The 22,590-nt window shown below is 35.7% G+C and overlaps 1 protein-coding gene across 1 annotated transcript in view; it reads left to right on the top strand.

Moving 5' to 3' along the window:
- Positions 1-1,733: 1,733 nt before the first annotated feature.
- DIO2 (iodothyronine deiodinase 2) overlaps positions 1,734-22,590 on the top strand; it is an 83,157-nt gene continuing 62,300 nt past the window's right edge. The window contains exon 1 of the mRNA XM_031679298.2: positions 1,734-1,843. The gene's annotated coding sequence lies outside the window, so the exon portion shown is untranslated. The remainder of the gene's footprint in view (positions 1,844-22,590) is intronic.

Here is a 22,590-nt window from a genome sequence, read left to right as displayed (position 1 = left end):
ATATATCCATGTCCGTGGGTTAATACGTGTCAGTGAATGATGCTTACTGGTGACTGGACAGCCAATCTTCAGTCATAAAATCATAAGTATAATGCCTAGTGTGTAAAAGAGAGAAAGATGTGGGATTATGGGCAGTCCAGGTTGGCTACAAGCACACAGATATGACTTGCATCCCACATGAGTGTGTCTAGGCTTAACAGGTAAAACTCATTCCCTTCCATTTTCTCCACCTTCAAGACATTAAAGAATCCCTAGGTTACTGAAAGCAGAAAAGTGATCCTGTGGGAAAATCTCTTCATTATTTATTTATTTGTCAACAGACATTTATTGACCAGATGCTATTTGCCAACTATTATACCAGGTGTTTGGGTTACAGTGATGAACACAACAGAATCTCTGCCTGTATGAAGCTTACATTCTGGTGGAGAAGATCAACAACGATCAATCAACCAGATAAACATATATTATAATGTCAGATCAAGAAAAATATGGTGAAGAAAGACAGAGATAAGAAGTTTCACAGATTGAGGTCACTGTTTTGAAGGAAGTAGTTAAAGCAGCTTCTCTGAGGAATTGATGTTGGAGGAGAGAGCTAAGTGAAATGAGAGGTGGGAAGGGGGACGGTGTGGGAAGAAGATGAAGCAGCATGTGCAGAAGCCTTGAGATGAGACCAAGCTTGGGTTCTTAGAGAAGCAGAAAGGAAGGCAGTGTGCCTTGAGTAGAAGGATCACAAGGAAGAGAATGAGACTGGAGACAAGAGAATGAGAGACCCCCATTTAAATCATGGTTAGGATTTGATATTATTCTAAGTGTGATGAGAAGCTATCAAAGGGTTTTGAGCAGGTGAGCCATATGATCAGATTTGTTTTTTAAATTCATCTTCCTACTGCCATATAAAGACTAAACTTCCTAGAGGTAGACACAGCTTAGAAGTAAGGAGACCAGTTATCCCCTCTCATGAGCCCTAGCTTAAAAAGCGTGTAAGTTCCTCAAAGGCAGAGAATACATCTCTGCATATTATTGTTTCCAGTGGTTTGCCTTACCCTGTAACTTTATAAATATCTGGTTATTTGGTAGGTACTGAATATATTCTAGAAGGGTGGGTAAAGGAAATTTCTAATTTAGATTGGGGCAGAAATATCTCAGCCTCACAACTTAAGACACTTCTCGCAGGTGAGTCTGCCCTCCACGATGGTTTCTTCTGTTTTCTAGCATCTCCTAAGTGATTCCCTGGGATTATGAGAAGATAATTACAACAATGGCCATAGAGTACTTTCAGGGACATATTAGTGGAGCTATAGAAACATCATGTGAAATGGGGATAAGAAGTTTGAGTCATACAGAAAATGTGTCTTATGACTAAAGATCAAGATTAGATGGGGCAGCTGGTCAATGTGTTGATTTCAAAAACACTGTAGATTTAGACCATGCAAGCATTAAAATGTGTCCCCCCTTGTCAGTATAAAATGTATTCCTTGAGGCCAGTAAAATGTTGGATAAGAAATAGGTCTTTCTTCTTTGATGGGCCCTTCTGGAGACGTGTCTTGACCTGTATCAGAAAATCATCCTTTTCTAACTGAGTAAAAGAGGCAAAGCTGTGCAAGCCTCCTCCTCATAATTTTGACTTGTGGGTGTCAGGCAAGTCTGTGAGCTCCCGCCCTTATTATAAACACCATCTCCAGAGGAGGCGAACGTTCTTAATTTTTACAGTCACGATGCAGTCATGCTTTGAGATCATCTGAGAAGTGCTGTAGAAGCACAAAGCATTATTACTATCATTATGGCAGTAATGACTATGATTATAATGCAGTTAGGGGGAGCCGAGGAGCAATGGCAGTTGAGGGTGAGTAAGCTTTGCCCCTGTATATCTAAGATTTGCACTATCAAAAACTCGTGTGTGTGTGTGTGTGTGTGTGTGTGTGTGTTCTGGGCACAGGGAGGCAGATGTGGGTATCGAGATCTCATTATTGGAAGATAAATACTCAAGACCATTTTAGTGAAACTGTGTTCAGGAAACATTCCATTCCATTCTACTTAGGGGCTAGAGCACAGTTTTGCTTTGTTTCAGTAATGATATGTTGGTGTGAAATATGATTTTGCTGCATGTCACTTGGGATGTGATCGTGATCTCAGAAGCTCTGAATGCAGCAGGGGTTTGTGACATAAAGTGTTTATTTCAGATATTACTCTAACTGCTCTGGGGGACAAGAAGGGGTGACAGAAGGGGTACTGTTGGGCTTCTTTGTCATTTATTATGTTTCCCCCACTTTATTTCTGTATCTTCATTTTTGGGAATTTGTGATTTTGAAAAACTAATATTTACTCATTCAGCAAGCATTTATGCAGTATCTATTAAATGCCATTCCTAGTGTTAGCTTGTAGGATTAATGAGATGAGTATGATTTGTTCCCTGCTTTAAAGGCTTTACTGGTTAGTAAGGGAGTTAGACAAGAATCTCAGTGGCTTTGATGTGTTAAAATCAAGCTCTCCCCTTGCCCAAGTCATGATCAAATTTACACCTGAGATGTCTCCCTCGGGGGTCACTGAGTAGGCGGGATTTACATGAGTAGAAGTGGAAGCAAGGAAAGACTGATCAAGGCCATGGCAGAAGTATAGGTGAAAAAGATAAATGCCTCACTCTCATGTGTTTTGAAAGATTTTTCTTCTCTGAAACCCAAGTACTTGGCATTATTCATGAGAGCAAGTGGAGGAGAGGGCTGGTTTGTTGGATTCGAATAATTTGTGTGGTTGGAACATTCAGTTCCCTGATGGTGTGGCCTGGCTGTGAGTGAGAAAGGACAGTGATCATTCTGCAGGAGTGGAAAATGCCTGGGCGTTTCCTCTGAGTTTGAGAGATTCTGTGCAGTTGAGGACTTGACTTAATCAGAAATGTTTTGTGCAAAGTTATTACAGAAGGCTAGAGTTGCGTGTCACGTTTTGGATATAGCCCACATGTTGCCTAAGAGAGTGTGCACAGTGATAATGACCCAAATTGCTACCTTTTTTATACGAGAGTGGATTGCTTAGAGAAATTTCAGAGACCTTCTTTTGGGATTTGAGAATTATTCTGAGGGTGGGGGAGGGAGAGCAGGGGAGAGAGAAAGAGAGAGAGAGAGACTGACTGAGACAGAGAGGCTAAAACGGAGAGACTGCAACTGCCTTGACGGGTGGATACAGTGTGTTTTGGGAGAAGACCCTAGTTGTCCATTTCAGGCAGAGGGTTCAACAAGTAAAACTCATAGGACTATAAGAAATATACTCTATGAATCCTCCCCTGTCTTGAGAAAGCTACAAGCCCACGACTGTTAAGATTATACAGAAGCTCACTGTTTGGAATTTATAACTTTGAAAGGCCGAGTCTGTGTCACTGAGAAGACTAGGACCACTATGAAGTATATTTACAGGGGTATTGTGTTACCCACTCCGGGATTAAACAGCCTTGGAGAACTTCTGCAACTTGTTTGTATGCAGATATTTGCTGTTAATTACAAAAGAGGCTTAAGTGAAGTTGCCTGACTTCACATCCGACCTGAGTGATGGAGTACGGGGCTAGCTGTTTTCCTGTTAGCTCTGTGAGTATGGAAAAGAGGAGTGGCTTTAAATTGAACTGGCAAAGATAAAACCAGTAAGCCTCTTTCTTAGTACAAGTAATACAGCAAACAGCAGAAGACTGATATCAAATGGTCATTTTAACGAGACCTTGAAATAGCCTACCTTGGTTTTGCCAAACTCTTTTTTGACCTAATAGTTTCGATAATATTAGAAGTCTTCTACCTTTTAGGTATCCTTTTCAGTACGGTGAATGGACTGGATAAGTTCTATAAATTCTGCATTAGCATAATGTTATATTTACTTGGAAATTACCTTGTAGCATTCACTACCTGGATCATTGTTGGATTTAAAGGTGATAGTCATTTATTGCCTCTAAGTAAGAAAACTTCATTGTCAGAAAACATCTTTACGAGACGCAGAAATAATATGGGTTGCACACTCCAGGTTGTGAAACCACTCCCTTCTGTAGTTACATAGATGATTTTTACATCTTCTGGAGAAACAGAAAATGGTCCTCCATTAAGGTGCATAAGTGTAATTCAATTGATATTTATTAATATCTTCTTATGGTAGGCATTATGCTAAATGTTTTCATATGCATGATCTCATTACATCATATTTTATTAAATGAGGAAACAGGTACAAGTGACTAGTAACCTTTTTTTTTAGAGACACAGAGCTAAAATGTGGCAGGGCTCAGACTTGAAGCTCTGACTTTGAGGTTCAAATTTCTTTCCTGTGCATCTGTGGTCTTCTGCTCTCACTGATATGCTGGTGATAATTCCCTAGCTGTCAGGCAAACAGGCTGAGCCCCAGGCAATATCTTATCCCACTCACAACCACCTTTAATCCTCTCCCCAGCCCCCAAGCTAAGTTCTCACCTACTCATTGAAAGTGTCCACCCCTCCTTCAATTCCTCAACTCTTATCTCCATCCATAAACAGTATTGAAACAAGAACTTCAGGATCCCTTTTAACTTTCAGAAATTTTGGTTTCAGAGGTCTCCTTAATACTTACTCTGCTGTAATGTTCAGAGGTGTGCTTAAGGGAATCTGTTAGTTTTAACTCCCAAATATATCTTAAATTGGTCAAATTTCCTCCCTCATCACATTTTCCGTCCCAGCTCAAGCCACCATCTTGAAAGAGGTAAGAGTCTGGACTACTGTAAAAATATTCTCCTAGTTTGCTCTTCAGAGTGTGGTCTGAGAACCAGTAGCTTCCAGATCAGACCATCACCTGGGAGCTTTTAAGAAATGCAGAATGTCATGCCCCACTTTAGAGAATCAGAATCTGCCTTTTAACAAGATCCCCAAATCTTTGTGTGCACTTTAATGTTAGAGAATTACTGTTCTAACAGACTTCCCCACACTCACTCTGCCTCCTCCATTACACTCTCTCATTTGCATCCAGGATGAGCTTTAAAAAAATGTATATGTTCTTATCATTTCTCCACTCTAAGTCCTTAATGTCTTCCCATCTCACTTGTTACAAACCCCAAACTCTTTACAATGACCTATAAAGTCCTTTAACATCTGATTCTTACCTACTCCCAAGTACACTGAGTTCCTTTCAGTCTCTAAAATGCACCAAGCTTCTATCCACAAGAGTTACCCTCATTATTTCTTCCACCCAGAACACTCCTCTTGTGCTTTTGGCATGATCTTAGTTTTCTCAACCTCTAGTCTCTGTTTAAATGTCAGATCTTGAGGAAAGTTCACCTGACCACTGTAAGTATGTCCATCTAGTTTTTCTGTATCATAACCATGCTGTTTTGCTTTAGGACTTTGTCCTACTATTATCCACTTCTCTAACAATTGCTCATTCACCCTGCTTGGACTATGTGGGGGTAAGTGTTTCACTAGCACATAACACAGTGATTAGCACAGAGAAGTTTCTCTATAAATGTTTGTAAACAAGTGAGTAAACATATTATGCTTATACTGCTTGCTTATTGAATTTCTCAGGAGTATATAATTTAAGAAAATTTGTTAGTGTTTATAGTTCTTGCAATTGTTACTAGTTCTTTGTACTTTTATCTGAATTATGTTCAGTTAGCTATACACATTTTGTAAAGATATCCTAATACTGGCTTTCAGCATTACCAGGAGAGTGATTTTCATTTCCAAGCTATTTACAAATGTGAGCTAGTTCTCATTTACCTACTATAACCAAAAAATATTGCTCTTATATCAAGTGTCCAGCCATCTCCATAATGGAAACCAGAAAGTGTTTTCTACAAGTACAGTCACTTTGGTCTAAAGTTGATGGTTGAACATATTGGACAAATATTCTTTTGGCTTTATTTTTCCTTTTTTAAAGAAAGACTGCAGTAAAGGATGCAGGGGTGAGCTCAAGGGATGATGTCTTGAAATATTAGGCTGCAACTGATGGCTAACCCAGGGTCAGAAAAAGAAAACTCCCTTGTGATGTGTCGTTGCACAATTGCATAAAGCAGATGTGTAACAGAGGCTTATATCTTGCCCCGAAACATCTGGCATTACTCATCATGAAAAGCAGGTGCCTAGGTTGGACAGATCACATGTCTATTCCAGGATGACACATTTCTGTTGTTTCTGGGTTGCATTCGAATTTTCTTTGGCTCCTGTCAACCCAAGCACGTTAATGATCAAAATGATAATGCAGAGAAAGATTGCCTAAGAAAAAAGATAAACAAGGTAGCTGCTGCTTCTGGCATGATGAGGCTGTGGGTTTCAGAAAATTAGTAATCCACCCTGTGACTGACATCTCATGACAGTCCAGATGTGAGGCTGGTATACTTGTTGTGACAGGTTGAATCATGACTTCCAGGGATTGTCTCCGAATGGAGGGTTTGCCTGCTAGTTAACTCTTTGTTAGGTCGTAGCCAACCATGGGTCGGGGTGTCATAAAAGTTTGCTGAATTGTACCCTTCTCGTCACGTAAGCCTCTATGTCTCACAGGGCAAAGATTTGTAAAGTACTGGAAAAAAGTTTACAAAAGTATAAACTTTAGTCAGACTACATCTTGTAAAAACTCACTTACTAAGAGAACATGGTGAAATCACCTGCCTTGTTACACTTTTGTACCTTGCTTTACTTTCTCATGGAATTAAATCATTGATTGTTAGATTTCCAGGATGGAAACCATCTGGTTATTCAGGTCCATGTACACTGCTTGGATTGTGATCACTTTGAATCCCGTGCAGAGTTTGGCTGGAACTTGTTAATATTTGAGGTTCTAACAGTGTTTATCAAGGTGTGTGGTGTGCTGATTATCTGCTTCAGAATTACCTGGCATGATTGTAGAAAGCATACATCCCCGGGGCTATCCCTACAGATCTACTGAATCAGTGTCTCTGACATAAGGTTTAAAAATGTATGTTTCCATCAAATGTTCCACATGATCCTTATGAATTCTAAATTCTGAGAATTACTAGCTTCTGTTGAAGTTAAGTTTTCTATTTTTAATTATTTTCTAATAGGCTTTAAATAGAATTGGGGGTTAAAATGATCAACTTTAAAAGTAAGGATTTCATGGATCAGCAATATCCGTATGACCCACTTTTGGCTTGTTGGCTAATGAAGATTATCTTATAGTTAGCCCTTAGAAATGTGAGTATATGAATCATGTACACAAAGGTGATTCTTTATAGGATGAAGCTTTATTTTCAGGCATGGTTTACACGGTTTGGAACATGTGTATGTGGGTGCGTCTGTTTGGGCGTGTGTGCACGTGCGTGTAGAAGAAAGGGGAGTTAATTGGGGGCCTGTTGTGTATGAGGACTTCAGACTCCTCCTTATCCCAGGTCAAATACTTATGGAATACAAGAACCAGGAGGAATTTGTCTTTTTTTTCCCCTTAGTGGAATGATTTTAAGAAATATTTTCTTTTCTCTTTTGCAAAAGAATAGATATCCACTATACCTAAGTGCTTCTCATGACTCTTTTTTTTTTTAAATCTGTAGGACAGAAATGCAAAACCATCATTTAAAGACCATTGAGGGTGTTTTTAGTCTTCCCAGTTAGAACCCATTTCTTAGTAACATTTATTGAACTGCAATATACAAAGAGAAAATATACAAATTAAGTTTCATCATAACCAGTACTGAGATTAAGAAACAAAACCTCATGGGCATCCCAAAAGTCTCTCTTGTCCTTAATTCTGGTCACTAAACTTTCCTAAGAAAAAATATTTTCCTGATGACTAGAAGTCAGTTTATTTCCAGTGAATATCTAATCACTTTTCTGATTTTTTCCCTTAAATATTAGTCTTTCTCCAGATATTGGAATCTTTAATATCTTGATAATCAGTATTACTTCAGTCTGAACCTTTCTGACCACATGCTGACTTTTTAAAACCCCTTTCCTTTCACTAGTTTATAATTCTAGAATTTTTCTTTCACTGAATGAAATTCTCTAGGTTTAACATGAATCTTTTCTGTTTATTCCACATTTTGCTTCTAATCTGAAATGAACAAATTAAAATTTCAGGATGGTATTACGTATGTAGCCAATATTAACTACAGAACACTGAGGGCAATTGTTTGAGCTACGTTGATTTAAAACAAATGGCTGACTGTTCCATTTTCTCCAGTGGGAAAACTTGGTCAGCAAGCAAACCAATTTATTGGATATAAGGGACTTGGTGCAATAGTTTATTGGGACTAGGGATAATTCAATAGGAATCGATATTTGATGTATTTGAGAGTTACAGATAAAAAGAAATATGCAACTATGAGGGACTTCACATGTTTTTCTATTTTAGTCATACATCAAGACTCAGCAAGGGGCAAACCCATTATTGTCTGCAGGATTGAAAGAAAGGTGTCATGACAATGTGAAAAGAACACTGTACTTGGGGTCTGAAACCTTGTTGTGTGAGCAAAGGCAAGTCATATAACCTCACCAAGAATCAGTTTCCAAATCTGTAAAAAGAGAGCAATAAAAATTTTCTTTGCAAAGTTGGGGTGATAGGTAAATAAGAATGTTTATAACCTGTTTATAAAGAACATGTGGTTCAGTTCTTCATGCACTAAGGTTTTAAGTTAACCAGTGGTTGTAGTTGAAATTTTTATAAGCTATGGTTAATGTGAAGTTTTTCTTAAAAAAAAAAAAAAAAGGAAATGGCAAATGCCTGGACACAGCAACTGCTCAACCACTGTGGGCTTCCCCTCTCTTTCAGCATGGCATTTCCAAAGGAATTTAACATGGGCGGTGTCTATTCTAGTGGAAAGTAAGACAATGCCATACTATATCCTTTCCCTTACATTTCTCTGTTATTGATTTCTTATTCCAAAACAAATGTATGCTAATTACACACAAATTTGGAAATAGAGATATGCCAGAGGAACTCCCTTAACCTCACACACTCTCAGAGACAGCCACAGTACATGTTGGTTTTTACAGGCATCTCATCTACCGCTGTATCTCCTTAGCATTCTTTGGAATAGTAGGTGTACTCCATATTTAAGGAACTGAACTTTTTCCAAAAAGAGATAAAAGTAGTTGTAAATTCTTTTTGAATATTAACTATTGGCTTAGAATGGACTCCAGCAGACTTTCTGGTCTACCTGTTACTTTTTCAGTCCTCAAGGACAGATACTTGTCCCTTTAACTTCTCAAATAATTCTGGGAACAGAGATGATAACATCTCTTTTTATAAGAGGGTAGATCTGAAAGTAAATGTTAATAAACTAAAACATTAAAAAAATTCTATTTCATTAGATTTTCACTGCATTTAAAAATTAAAGCAGTTTTCTCTTTCCCTTCCTCCCTGCTTTCTATTTCTTTTTTCTTCCTTTCCTTCCTTCCTCCCTCCTTCCTCTTCTTCCTTCTCTCTCTGTCTTTTAAGGGAGTACAGCATGGTGGGAAAAATTGAATCCATTCACTCACTCATTTCTCTGCCTTGGGATATAGGTAACTTTGGCCACACTGAAAAAACAGGGGAAATAATACCTGCCCTGTTTTCCTCTTATGTGACGATTGTGGAAATCAATTGTGATAATGTATGCTTTTTATGCAATAAATTGTGATAAGCTTTTTGTATTGCGATAGCAATAATAGGAAAATTAGTATGTATAAAGTTAACAGAAGTATTTATGTTGAGCTATACATGAAAACAATGAACAGAGCTGACTTCATTCTCTACTTACGTTATTTTATTTCATAAAGTAGTTCATTTCTAGGTTCTAATCATTCTGCATGAGTATATGAAGGCAGGGAGCTATACCTAGAAGTACAAGATCTCCCAACTGGCTAGAATTTCTATGGATTACCTGTCACCTTTTTACCAACTTTCAATCCAGAAATTCAGAAAACAGAATTAGAAAAAGGATAATACATTTTCCAGAGCTTTAGAGAACACACACTAAACCCTTCCTTATGGACGTAACAATTAAGAACACTGAATATGGTACTCGGCTATAATGCCGGGCAATGAGGTTAAAAGGGCCGTTTACCCCTGTAGTGGTTAAGTTCAGATTGCTGTGCATTTTGAATTCTTAGGGAGATGTTAATGCTGGCAATAAAAGACAATTATATAAATTAAAATTACCCTTGAAAATCCCCTAGGAAGTTTCCACTGTGGAGATCAATGTACAATCTCTCAAGAACTCCAGAATAGTTTCTTTTTTGGCATTGGAAGGAATAGCTGTTTCTCTGATTGAGCATCTGATAAGGTAATTGGTTCACTATGTGTTACTAGGTTCTATGGGGGAAGAAATCTGTATTTAAACTCTAAGGCACTTGCTCTGTGTTTATACTTTATGTGAATGTGCTTATTATATCCTCATGCCAATCCTATGAAATGTGAATATTTTATGCTCATTTTACAGGTGGGGAAATGGAGGCTTCAAAAGACTAAATCTCTTACCAAATAATGTGTGAAACGTAACATACGGGAGAGCCTGTGACTGTGATTTAGATGAATACTATGCTATACCAAATTTTTTAGAATCGTATATAAAATAAAAGTAAAATGCTTTTGAGTGAGAGTCCAAAGGTTTTTACTGAATGAATTATTGAAGCTTTAGATACTCGCTTTGAGAGTGAACGCGTACTAGTCATTCGGAGGCATGCCTAGCTTCTGCTTCTCATCAGCATTCTGCAGCGATGATAACTGAAGTATGAGTTGCCATAGTTTATAAAGATTTATTTTTGATCATGGAGGCAGCTTGCCCCACTGTTTTATAGAGAACACATTGTGACTGAGCAACAAATTAAAATAATTTCATTTCTCATTTCACACCTCTGTACTGTCATTGTCCTCATGAATCTTTCATTGTGTCTCAGGGTTGGGTAATAGAGTTGAGCATTATCAGGGATAGAAGCTTTGCTGGGAAGGATGTCTATAATCAGCTGATGAAATGAATACAGTTGTCTATGCATGATGTAACTCCTCCCATATACACCCCACAGAAAGCCCTGAGTAAGGGAAAACAAACCCACAGCAGCATGTTTACCCTTTATTCATGATTGCACAGTTTTGGCTTCAGTACTCTGGGATGAGAAATGGTGATATGGATATCAAGAGTTAAGGTGAGGCTCTGAGAAACAGGGAACTTTATATAAACCTCTCTCGTAATGATTGTGATCAAATTACTTAATGTTCCTCTGTTCTTTCTAAGAGGAGATTAGCTAGGAAATAATTTTCCAAAGCTTACTTAGAGCAATTAACTCAAATAGTTGCCCAAATGTTTTAGATTTTCGTGACAACTAAACTTGTTGTTCTCTTTTCGTGGCTTTAGATGAGAATTCCTTGCATCTCTCTTAGGATGAGTCTCTGGCTTCTTTTCAGTCATTATTTCTCATCTCCTCTCCTCTCCTCCCTTTCAGCACCCTCCCTCTTAACTTTCCCCTCCCCACTTCCATCATATGGCTGCTCCACAGGAAGAATCAGCTTAAACGGATTTGTTTAATTACACATTTTTTCTACTTCCTAGGGTCAATTTTATTCTTTCTATTAAGCCCCTGTTGCTATAGAACTTCCTCCATTTTTAATGTATGAGCTGCCATAAAGGTACTATACATTTTTTAACTTTTGAGTTTGAAATTGCCCTAATTGCTCTGTTTTGTAAATTTGCATGGGTTGGCAGCTCCATGTTTTATGCTTCTCTTCACTTTCTCCCTTCCCCTTATGCTTAAGAGAATGCTGCTGGTGGCCCACACTCCAGGAACCATGGCTCAGACCACTCATGAGCTAGGTGACCTTGGCTCTTTCATAACTTATCTACATCTTAGTTTCTTATCTACAAAATGCAACTGATAATAATAACACCCCATGGAGTTGATGTGAGGATTAAGTGAGAGGATGCATTTAAGTTCTTGGCATATTATACACATTAAGGAAATGTTAAGTATTGTTATGATTGTCACCATCTCAGTTCTTTTGTATTTGAAACATGATCTGTGCTTTGTAGTTCATGATCACTTGGTAACAAATGTAGTATGTTATTTTGTCTTAATTTCATTTTTCCCATCCATACCAATGACTCTTTACTTACATTTTCCTCTTCAAGCTACAACCCTATTTCTCTGCCTTCAATATTACAGAGCTTTAAGGAGTGTTCTGTATTGTCAGCTTTGAGTTCAGAGTTTTAGAGGCCTTCAGATCTGAAAAGATTGTGGTGCCGTTGTCCCTAATATCTACCCATTTATAAATCAAAATAAAGTTGCATTTTTAAAATAACACAAAATCCCGTAATAACTACCTCTAGTTTACAGATGAAAAATATGAGCTTTAAAAGATGAGATTAAAATAGATTTTTAATTTTATGTTCATAAATTTCTGAATCAATTCACTGTATTTGAACTTTTAACTTTCTTACAGGGGCCACTGTTGAGCTGTTTTTAGTTTCTGTGTTAAGTAATTCAGTCTTGTAAGCCAGTTGCATTTCTTTGAGATACAATCGCATGTGTGTACACATACTGGTATATACATATATATAGTTTTAAATATATAGTCATGGCACATTTCAAAGTATATAAAGTCTGGAGAGAAAAGATAAAGACAGCTGTCACATCTGCCATTTGCTAGCAGATTTTTACATAGGTTTCTCAACATATATGAGTCTCCTCTCCTGAAAATTGGGTCATAACAATATTTTCTCATCAGGGTTGCTGTGAAGATTAGGGAAGATTATGCAGGCAACACCAAAGAGAAGTTATTATGCACTGCATAACTTCAGTGAATTAAATTTAAAAGTGACATACTTTCTTAGTTTCATTAAACCATTTAGATGTGAAATCAAGGTCCATACTTAATAATTGTTACCTCCCTATCCACTGCTATTCAGCAACTGGTTCCTGGCTGCTTAGTGAGCACACTGTCTTTTTCTCACCAGTGTGTGAGCTCCAAGAAGAACGTCTTGTTTCATTTCAAGGGGAGGGACAAGGGGCAGATATGAAAAATAATACCCACTTCATAGACTTGTTGAAAGGTTTAAATGCAATTATTCGTAAAGTACTCACCATACAGACAAGTGTGGAAACACTTATTATTAGGAAATGCTTAATAAATGGGGCCATGTTGATTGTTATTGATAAAAATCTTTGGAAGCAGGGTACATTCCAGTTTTTGGCCAACACCAAATTCAAGGTTCAAGATTTGCAGTAAGTGGTGGTGAGAGAGAGGGTGAGGTGAAGACAGAATTAACACAGAAGCAGGCATAGTATACATAGGGAATGGCATTAGTCCACATAATTTTCATGGATGGTGATTCACAGCCAAGCTTTTATAAAAAAAAAAACAAAACTATACTTTTCTTGTTGCCTGCTATGGAGAATGGGTGATGTAAATAAGAAGGTCTTTATGTTTCTGAGAGTCATGGAGTTTGGGTACAATCTGAGGGTAGTTCCTGAGGCAGAGCTGAAATTTTCAGCATTCTAAAGGGGAAAAGTTAGGTCAAGATTCCGTCTTTATTTGCAGTGTGACCTCAATCAACTTCTCTCAAATTTAGGTGTTCTCATCCATAAACCGTCTCCTCACAGAACTGTGAAAGACTCACAGATAAAGGGAACAATGGTGGAGAGCCAACAGTCTGAAAGAATTCAGTAGAATTCAGTACTGCCTGTTGAAGCTAAAGATAATTTTTTTCTTGATTTTAAAGAAGTAATATTCTTCTGGCTGAATATGTTGTAGAACATGGTTAGTTCTACAATATATCAAAGGAAAGATGTACTTTTTTTCCCTTGAAGTATAGTCAGTTGCAATGTGTCAATTTCTGGTGCACCGTACAATATTCCAGTCAGGCATATACACACATATATTTGTTTTCAAATTCTTTTTCATTAAAGGTTACTGTAAGATACTGAATATAGTTTTCTCTTCCATACAGAAGAATTTTTTAAATCTATTTTTATATACAGTGGCTTAACATATGCAAATCTCAAACTCCTATAATTTATCCCTTCCCACCCTTGGAAAGGTGTACTTTGATATATGTTTGTTTATTCTATTTCATAAGAAATTAATTATAATAGTCAATTAAGTCTTTAGATATTCTGATCTTTTATTTTAGCTGTGAATAATCTGGTAAGTTTATATAAGATTCAGATATTCATAGTAGCAGGTAGTATTGCCTACCTATGTATGAGACTCAATTTTTTAAAATTATGATATTAAGTTACCAAGAGGTTAAACAATTTGTCAGTTTCTTTTGGCACAACCTTTTAGATACTGGTACATTGAGCATTTCCGGAACCAATTATATACATCACAAATAGCAATAGAAATATGCTACATTTGCAAATACACTCTTATCTTTAGATTTTTATTGTTCAATTAGCACCTTAGCTTAAGGTATAGTTCAAGTACTAAAGGGAGGACTACTGAATCGTTTATTAGACAAAGAACATGAAATCACTCACTCTTCTCAGTGAGCTTCAGATTTCGAGTGCATCTGGAGCTAGGAAATGCCAACTAGTTTGAAAAGGAAATAGTCACAATCTCGTTGCCAATATTTTCTGTCTTAATAAAGCTAAGAATTATGAATAACATTTTTCCTTTAGCTGTTTCTGGGCAAAAATGTATTTACTGTCTGTAAATCTTTCCTACATACCAAAAATAGTCACACTTCAGAAATACAATAGATAATAATGGCTGTTTTGTAGAAATGTCTTCATTGAAGAAAGTGATCATTCTAATATTTAAACATTTATGGAATAACTAAGGTGGTTACAAGGGAAGTTACTTTCAAGTTTCTTGATTCATGGTACTCGTTTAGCTGTGGGAATATCTTTGTAAGTTTGTGTTCCTATTAAAAGGGATAATCAAAGGCTAGATATAACTAGAGATCCTCTGGGCAACCAATATACAATCATTTAGTAAAAGAGAAATTAGAAGGCTTATACAATAAAGCATTTTTTTTCCAAGTAGAATTTAAAAATTAACAGGGACCAGATGCTAATTAATAGAATGCATTACTAAGGGTGGATTGCCTGATCCAGTACTTTAACAAGCATATTTATTCATCTTGAAAGCCAAGGCAAAATGCTTTTGAAACTAGGTCAAAGGGAGAAGTGGTTTTTCTTAGACTATTGTATGATCTAATATTGCTTAACTTCTATATTGTAGAGTAAGAGACCACAACAAAGATATTATGTGATTTGTTTACATTTCAAAGAAACACATAAAAGACTTTCATTCTGCAGAGTTGAGAATTTATGTGATTCCTTTATAGTTGATTCCAGGACATTTTTTTAAAGAACTTTAATGACAATAGGTTTTCTGGTTTTTTTCAGGTCTTACACTAAGCAATGTTTGATGTATAAAATTAGAATGATCACAAACATTATCAATTTTTATTTAATCAAATATGTAAAAATCTTTGCTGTAACTTTTTAGTTTTGTGATTTTGGTTTGTCATGTGTGAACTTGTATATTCCTATGACTTCAATGTTATATTGATATATAATAATTTTAAGAGTTAGGCTGCAATGGGCTAGTTGATATAAAATTACATTTGTAGACATTAAATTGAACATCTATGAATTTAATTTTTTTTGTTGATACCTTTTTTTGTATATATATATATATTTTATTGACATATAGTCAGTTTACAATATTGTGTCAATTTCTGGTGTATAGCATAATGCTTCAGTCATACATGAACATAAATATATTCGTTTCATATGTTTTTCACCTTAAGTTACTACAAGATATTGAATATAGTTCCCTGTGCTATACAGTATGAACTTGTTGTTTATTTTATATACATTATGTAGTATTTGCAAATCTCGAACTCCCAATTTATCCCTTCCTAGCCCCTTCCCCTCTCTGGTACCCACAAGTTTGTCTTCTATGTCTGTGAGTCTCTTTCTGTTTAATAAATAAGTTCATTTGTCTTTTTTTTTTTTTTAGATTCCACATATAAGTGATATCACATGGTATTTTTCTTTCTCTTTCTGGCTTAGTTCACTTTGAATGACAATCTCCAGTTTCATCCATGTTGCTGCAAAAGGCATTATTTTATTATTTTTATGGCTGAGTAGTATTCCATTGTATAAATATACCACAACTTCTTTATCCAATCATCTGCTGATAGACATTTAAATTTTTTAGTTTTTGTATTTTGGGGCCAATATATTTTTTTATATCTTTAGTATTTTTGTAGTTCTTGAATCTTGCTCCCATAGATAAAAACATTTTAAAAAAATCCCAGGTTATTTCCTTCTGTCCCTCCTATGTGTCACAATTGATTGTTTTACTACCTAACATGTTTGTTATTGCTGACAACTGCTTATAAAGTGCAACCATATTTTTAACTTTTCATCAAATGTGAAGTAATTATACAGCCTTTTATTGCATAATTAATCATAATAGTTTGTACCTAATGAAAGATATTCAAGATTTAACCTCTTACAGTTTCAATGTACTTCCCTATCAGAATCCCAACTGGCTTTCTGGGAGAAATTGACAAACAGATTCTAAAATTCACATGGAACTGCATAGACTAGCCAAAACAATCTTGAAAAAGAAGAACAAAGTTGGAAGACTCACACTTCCCCATTTCAAAACCTACTACAGAGCTATAAGTAATCAACACATTGTGGTACCGGCATGAGGATAAACATATAGATTGGTGGAACAGAATTAAGAATCTAGAAATAAACCCTAGCATTTTGGTCAATTGATTTCTGACAAAGGGACCAAGTCAATTCAGTAGAGGCAAGAATGGTTTTTTTTCAACAAAAGTGTTGGGATAACTAAATATTCATATGCATAAGGATGGATTTAGACTTCTACCTAATATGATGTACAAAAAATGAACTCAAGGTAGATTCTAGACTTAAAACTAGTAAGTTCTTAGAAGAAAGCAGTAGTGATTCTCTGTTATGTTGGGTGATTTCTTAGGAATGACATCAAAACATAATAAAAGAGAAGATTGGTAAGTTACACTTCATGAAAAGTAAAGACTTTGGTGCTTCAAAGGACACCAAGAAGAAGGTGAAAAGATAACCCACAGAATGGGAGAAAATATTTGCAATCATATATCTGCTTAGGCAATTTAATCTAGAACAGTTTTACAACTCAGTAAGACAAACAACCTAATTAAAAAATGGACAAGGGGTTTAAACAGGCAGTTCCCTAAAGAAGATACAAGAATGTTGAATAAGCACTTAAAAAGATGCTCAAAATTGTTTGTTATTAGGGAAATGCAAATCAGAACCACAATGAGATACCACTTTATACCTATGGAATGGCTTAATAAAAAAGAGAGAAAATAACAATTGTTAGTAGAGATGTGAGAAATTGGAACTCTCACACATTGCTGGTGGGATTGTAAAAGTTAGAACTACTCTGGAAAACAGTTTAGTAGTTCCCCAAAAGGTTAAGGATAGATTTACCATATGACTCAGCTGATTCTCAGAATCAGAGAAATGAAAACATATGTTCACACAGAAATGCTTATACAAATATTCATAGCAGCATTACTTACTAATAGCCAAAACATTTGAAACAATCCAAATATCCACCAGTTGATAAATGGAAAAACAAAATGTGATAGCCATACAATGGAGTGTTATTCCATTATAAAGAGCAATGAAGCACTGCTACATGCTGTAACATTGAAGAACCTCAAAAACGGTATGCTAATTTAAAGAAGCCAGTCAAAGAAGATCACATGTGCTAGGATTCTGCTTATATGAAATGCTTAGAATAAGCTAATCCACAGAGACAGAAAGTAGATCAGTAGTTGCCCATGAATGGGAGAAGGGCTGAGGGAGGAAATGGGAGTGACTGCTAAATGGGGATTAAGTTTCTTTATGGAGTGATGAAAATGTTCACAAGTTAAGATCATGATGATAGTTGTACAAATCTTAAATATACTAAAATCCGTTGTATGCTTTAAATGAATGAGCTTTATGGTATGTAAATTAAATATCAGTAAAGTTGCTTAAAAAATGAGGTAACCTCCAAATTGTGATAAACTAAGCGGCATAGGAATATGTCTTATAATAGTTATTTATAACACTTTTAACAGCTGTGCTTATATTTCCTCTAGAAATAGTCTGACTATATCCATTTCATGTACTCATCTCTGTTTCTCTATCTGTGTTTACCTGTCCTTCCTGTCTCTATCTGTATCTCTATATAATTTAGTTTATAAAATTAAAGCACTATAGTAAGATACATTTTAAAATCTGGGTAATACAGCACTGTCTTCCCATGTTTTAATAAATATCACTTTAGGTTAGTTTAGTTTAATGTGCACTGAGCTAATAAAACCGCTTTGATGTTTATGCTTGATATTAGCAGATGCACTTGGCAATTATGGATCATAGCTAATACTAAGCAGCCTCAGATGAGTTGTCTCTTTCTCAGTCTTGCCGTTCTTATTAAAGTCCAAGAAAATTCTGACTAATTTAGAAAATAGGCTGAAAGACACTAGAATTACCTGGGGGAAGACAGCTCGTTGAGAATGTTTTAGTATTTGAAGTATAGTGACCAGTTTATACCTCCATATACTCTGAGAAATATTCTTGAAGACCAGAAAGAATAATTTCGTTACTGTCTCAGGAGGAAACTTCTAAGAGCAGGGATTTCAAACACTTAAACGACTTACAAAATGTAAGCCTGGCATTTTTTCTCTCATCCATAGGGAAAAAATCAATTTACAGGAGCCACCTTGGGCATAATGGCTTAGAGACAGATTACTTCCTTAAGTAAGCCAATCAAGCATTTTATTTTTCCTGGTAAATCTGTAGTTTCAGTTGGGAAGGTTCAGTATGGACCAAATATTTATCTTAGTTTTGATGTGTTTTACATCAGTCATTCATGATTAAGAACAACTTCTAGTGACATAGATCAGTTGAATTGACAACCCAGGCTAGCTTTGGACAAAATTAGGCAGTTGATGGAGCTGTTCTTTGGTATGCTCTTTCTTTTCTTTTTCTTTCTTGAATTATATGTCTTCCTGGTAGGCAGCACGGTGTAGTAAAAAAATCCTTCAGGCCTGAAAATGAAATCCAGTTCCCCACATCCATGCAAGTGGTTCATCTGGTCCCAGTTGCTGAACCCGTCTGAGTGTCTCTTTCCTCATATTCAAGAGGAGGATTATCAGTCCTAGTTTATGGAGCTGATATGAGCATTAAATGACACAGTGTCATATTGTACTAAGAAGCAAAAAAACCAAAAAAAGTTTCCTTTCTTTTCCTCTCAAGGTCTCCTGTCACAAAAGATAGCAGTAAATTTAAACCATTTTAAGATGTTATTGTCTTATTAAGTTACTGTTTATTAGGAACATTTGAGTTTAGCCTGTAGAATTTTAAACAGCGTCAGAGGTATGGAAGGGAGACGTTTGAGGACACAAAGAACACTGAGTTCTCTTAAATAGTATTGTGGACGAGATCATGCACATCATTTATTGATTCTGGTCAGTTTGCTCATGTGGTTATACAGGTTATCAGCTAGCTGGCCAAGGATGTTTGGCTTGATGGCTTTGATGTAATGAGGATTTATGAGACATTTTAAAATGATGACATACAATGAAATATTATTCAGCCTTATAAAGGGATAAAATTCTGACACTTGCTAATGGATGAACCTTGAAAATGTTATGCTAAGGGAAATAAGTCAGACATAAAAAGATAAATATGGTATTCCACTTATACAAGATACCTGCAATAGTCAGATTCATAGAGACAGAGAATAGAATAGTTGTTACAAGAGGCTGGAGGAAGGAGGAATGGGGAGTTGTTCAATGGGTATAGAGTTTCAGTTTGCGATGATGAAAAAGCTCTAGAGATGAATGGGGTGAAGTGACACAATAATGTGAATGTACTTAGTGCTGCTGGCTGAACTATACACTTACATTATTTGAAATCTTATATTTTATATTATGTATATATGCCACAATAACAAAGGTAAACTGTTGAATACAGAATAAGTGATATAATATAAACAGTAGAAGCTGCATAGATTCAAGGGCTTGAGAACACAATTGACAGATTGAGAGAAAATATTTGTAAAAGACATGTCTGATAAAGGACTATTACCCAAAATATACAAAGAACCCTTAAAACTCAACAATAAGAAAATGAACAACTTGATTAAAAAATGGGTCAAAGACCTGAACAGATACCTCACTAAAAAAGGATAAACAGATAATAATAGTCTTTGAGAATCTGTTCCACGTCATTATGTCATTAGGGGCATGCAAATTAGAACAAAGGTGAGATATCACTAGACACCTATTAGAATGGCCAAAATCCGGAATTCAGATATCAAAAGCTGGACAGGAACTCTCATTCATTGTTGGTGGGTATATAAAATGGTACCGCCACTTTGGAAGACAGTTTGGCTGTTTCTTACAAAAGTAAACATACTTTTAACATAATGATCCAGCAATCATGCTCCTTGGTATTTACTCAAAGGAGTTGAAACTTAGGTCTACGCAAAATCCTGGATGTAGACGTTTATAGCAGTTTTGTTCGTAATTGCCAACATTTGGAAGCAACCAAGACATCCTTCAGTAGGTGGGTAGATAAATAAAGTGGTACATCCAGATAATGAAATTTTATTCAGCAGTAAAAAGAAATAAGCTATTAACCTGTAAAAAACATGAGGAAAACTTAAAAGCATATTACTAAATGAAAGAAGGCAATCTGAAAAGGCTACGTACTATGTGATTTTAACTCTATGAAATTCTAGAAAAAAACAAAATTATGGAGACTTAAAAAGATTAGTGATAACCAGTGGTTTGAGGGGCGAGAAATGAACAGGCAGAGCAGTGAGGATTTTTAAGGCAGTGAAACTATTTTGTAGATATTGTAATGGTGAATATTTGCCATTATACATTTGTCAAAACTCATAGGAAGTACCAAGTGTGAACCCTGTTGTAAACGATGGACTTTGGATGATAATGATGGGTAGGTTGATCAAGTATAACAAATGTACTACTCTGGTGGAGGATATTGATATTAGGGGAAGTTATGCATATATGGAGTTTGTGTATGGGAAATCACTGTACTTTCCCCTCAATTTTTCTGTGAGTCTAAAATTGTTCTAAAAATAGTCTATTTTTAAAAAGTGCACAAAAGGTGGATTTTCACAAACTGAAGTCATTTTATAACACTCAGGTCAAGAAATAGAAATACCAGAACACCCCCAGCCTCCTGCCCCGACCCTGTGTAACTCTTTTGATCCATTATCGCCTTGCCATAAGTAACCACTATCCTGGCTTCTAAAAACATAGATCAGATTTTCCTGTATTTTTTTTTAACTTGATAAAATTGGAATAATAAGGTATATATTCTTTTGTATCTGGCTTCTTTCACTTGCCCGTTTTGTTTGTAAGAGTCATTAATATTTTTGTCTGTAACTGTAGATTGTTCATTTGTATTGTTGTATACTTTCATTGTGTGAATATCCTTAATTTATATATCCACTCCACTGCTGAGGGGCATTTGAGGAGTATCCTGTTTTGAGCAATTATGAAGCATGCTTCTATGAATATAGTGCATTGTGCATTTTTTTTTTTTGTGAGCAGATGGATGGATTTCTTTTGAGTTTATACCTGGGAATAGAATTGCTAAGCCGTAGGGTATGCATATATTCAACTAGGTAGATACGGTCAAGCAGCTTTCCAAAGGAGATGTACCAGTTTACATACCACCAGCAGTGCATGTGAGTCGCGTTAGCTCTGTGTCTTCACTATCCTCACCAATTTTTTCCTTTTTTAAAAATTTTAGCTATTCTGCATATCAGCTCATAGCATTTTTGAAATGACTTCTCAATTGCCTCTATCACACATACCTAGGTATCTCTGCTTTTGGTTAGGTTAATACTCAAATTTTTTAAAAAATCCCTTTTTTTAAAACCTTACATCTAAATTCTTATTTCAATGATTTATTCATAAATAAAACAGTGGATTTTTGGTCTGGGTTCCACTTTTGTTTTCCTGGCAGACACTTCAAAAGGTAACTGTTAGCATCAAGATTCCAGTGTCCTGATATGAATAAATTAACTATTGTCTGCAAAGTTAAAAGTTTAGCTTAATGCTTCTGAAATATTTTGACAACTCTTTTACTGATGTAAGTAATTTAGATGGCCTGCTTTTATGGAGAAGGAAAATCAAAACAGTTTGAAATCTCAGATGGGTAAAATTATTGATATATGCTAATAAAAGTTAATTATTTATCTACTAGTATCCAGGATATGTAGAAAAATTAGGCTGTTGACTGGCAGCTAAATATAAATGACATAAAATCTTACTGATTCAGATTAATTGAGACAGTCATATAAGTATTCAATTTCAGTTATATAAAAATTTGGTTTTTTAAAATTTTTATTTTTGGGGGGAGAGGGGAAATTAGGTTTATTTATTTATTTAAATGGAAGTACTGGGGATTGAACGCAGGACCTTGTGCATGTTAATCACACACTCTACCATTGAGCTATAGGCTCCCCAACAAAGTTTAGTTTTATATATTGCAAGTATATGCTATAAAATTGGTAACTAAAGTGTTTCAGAGGTCATTTAGGAATTTGCTGAATTCCTAAAAAGTGAATGGATTAGAATTTATAATACATTACCTGATTAAGGATTGATAACAATAA

This window comes from Vicugna pacos, chromosome 6 (assembly GCF_048564905.1).
Source record: "Vicugna pacos chromosome 6, VicPac4, whole genome shotgun sequence".
Classification (NCBI taxonomy): domain Eukaryota; kingdom Metazoa; phylum Chordata; class Mammalia; order Artiodactyla; family Camelidae; genus Vicugna; species Vicugna pacos.
Note: the sequence above shows the minus strand (reverse complement) of the source record. Positions and strands in the feature narration are given on the sequence as shown.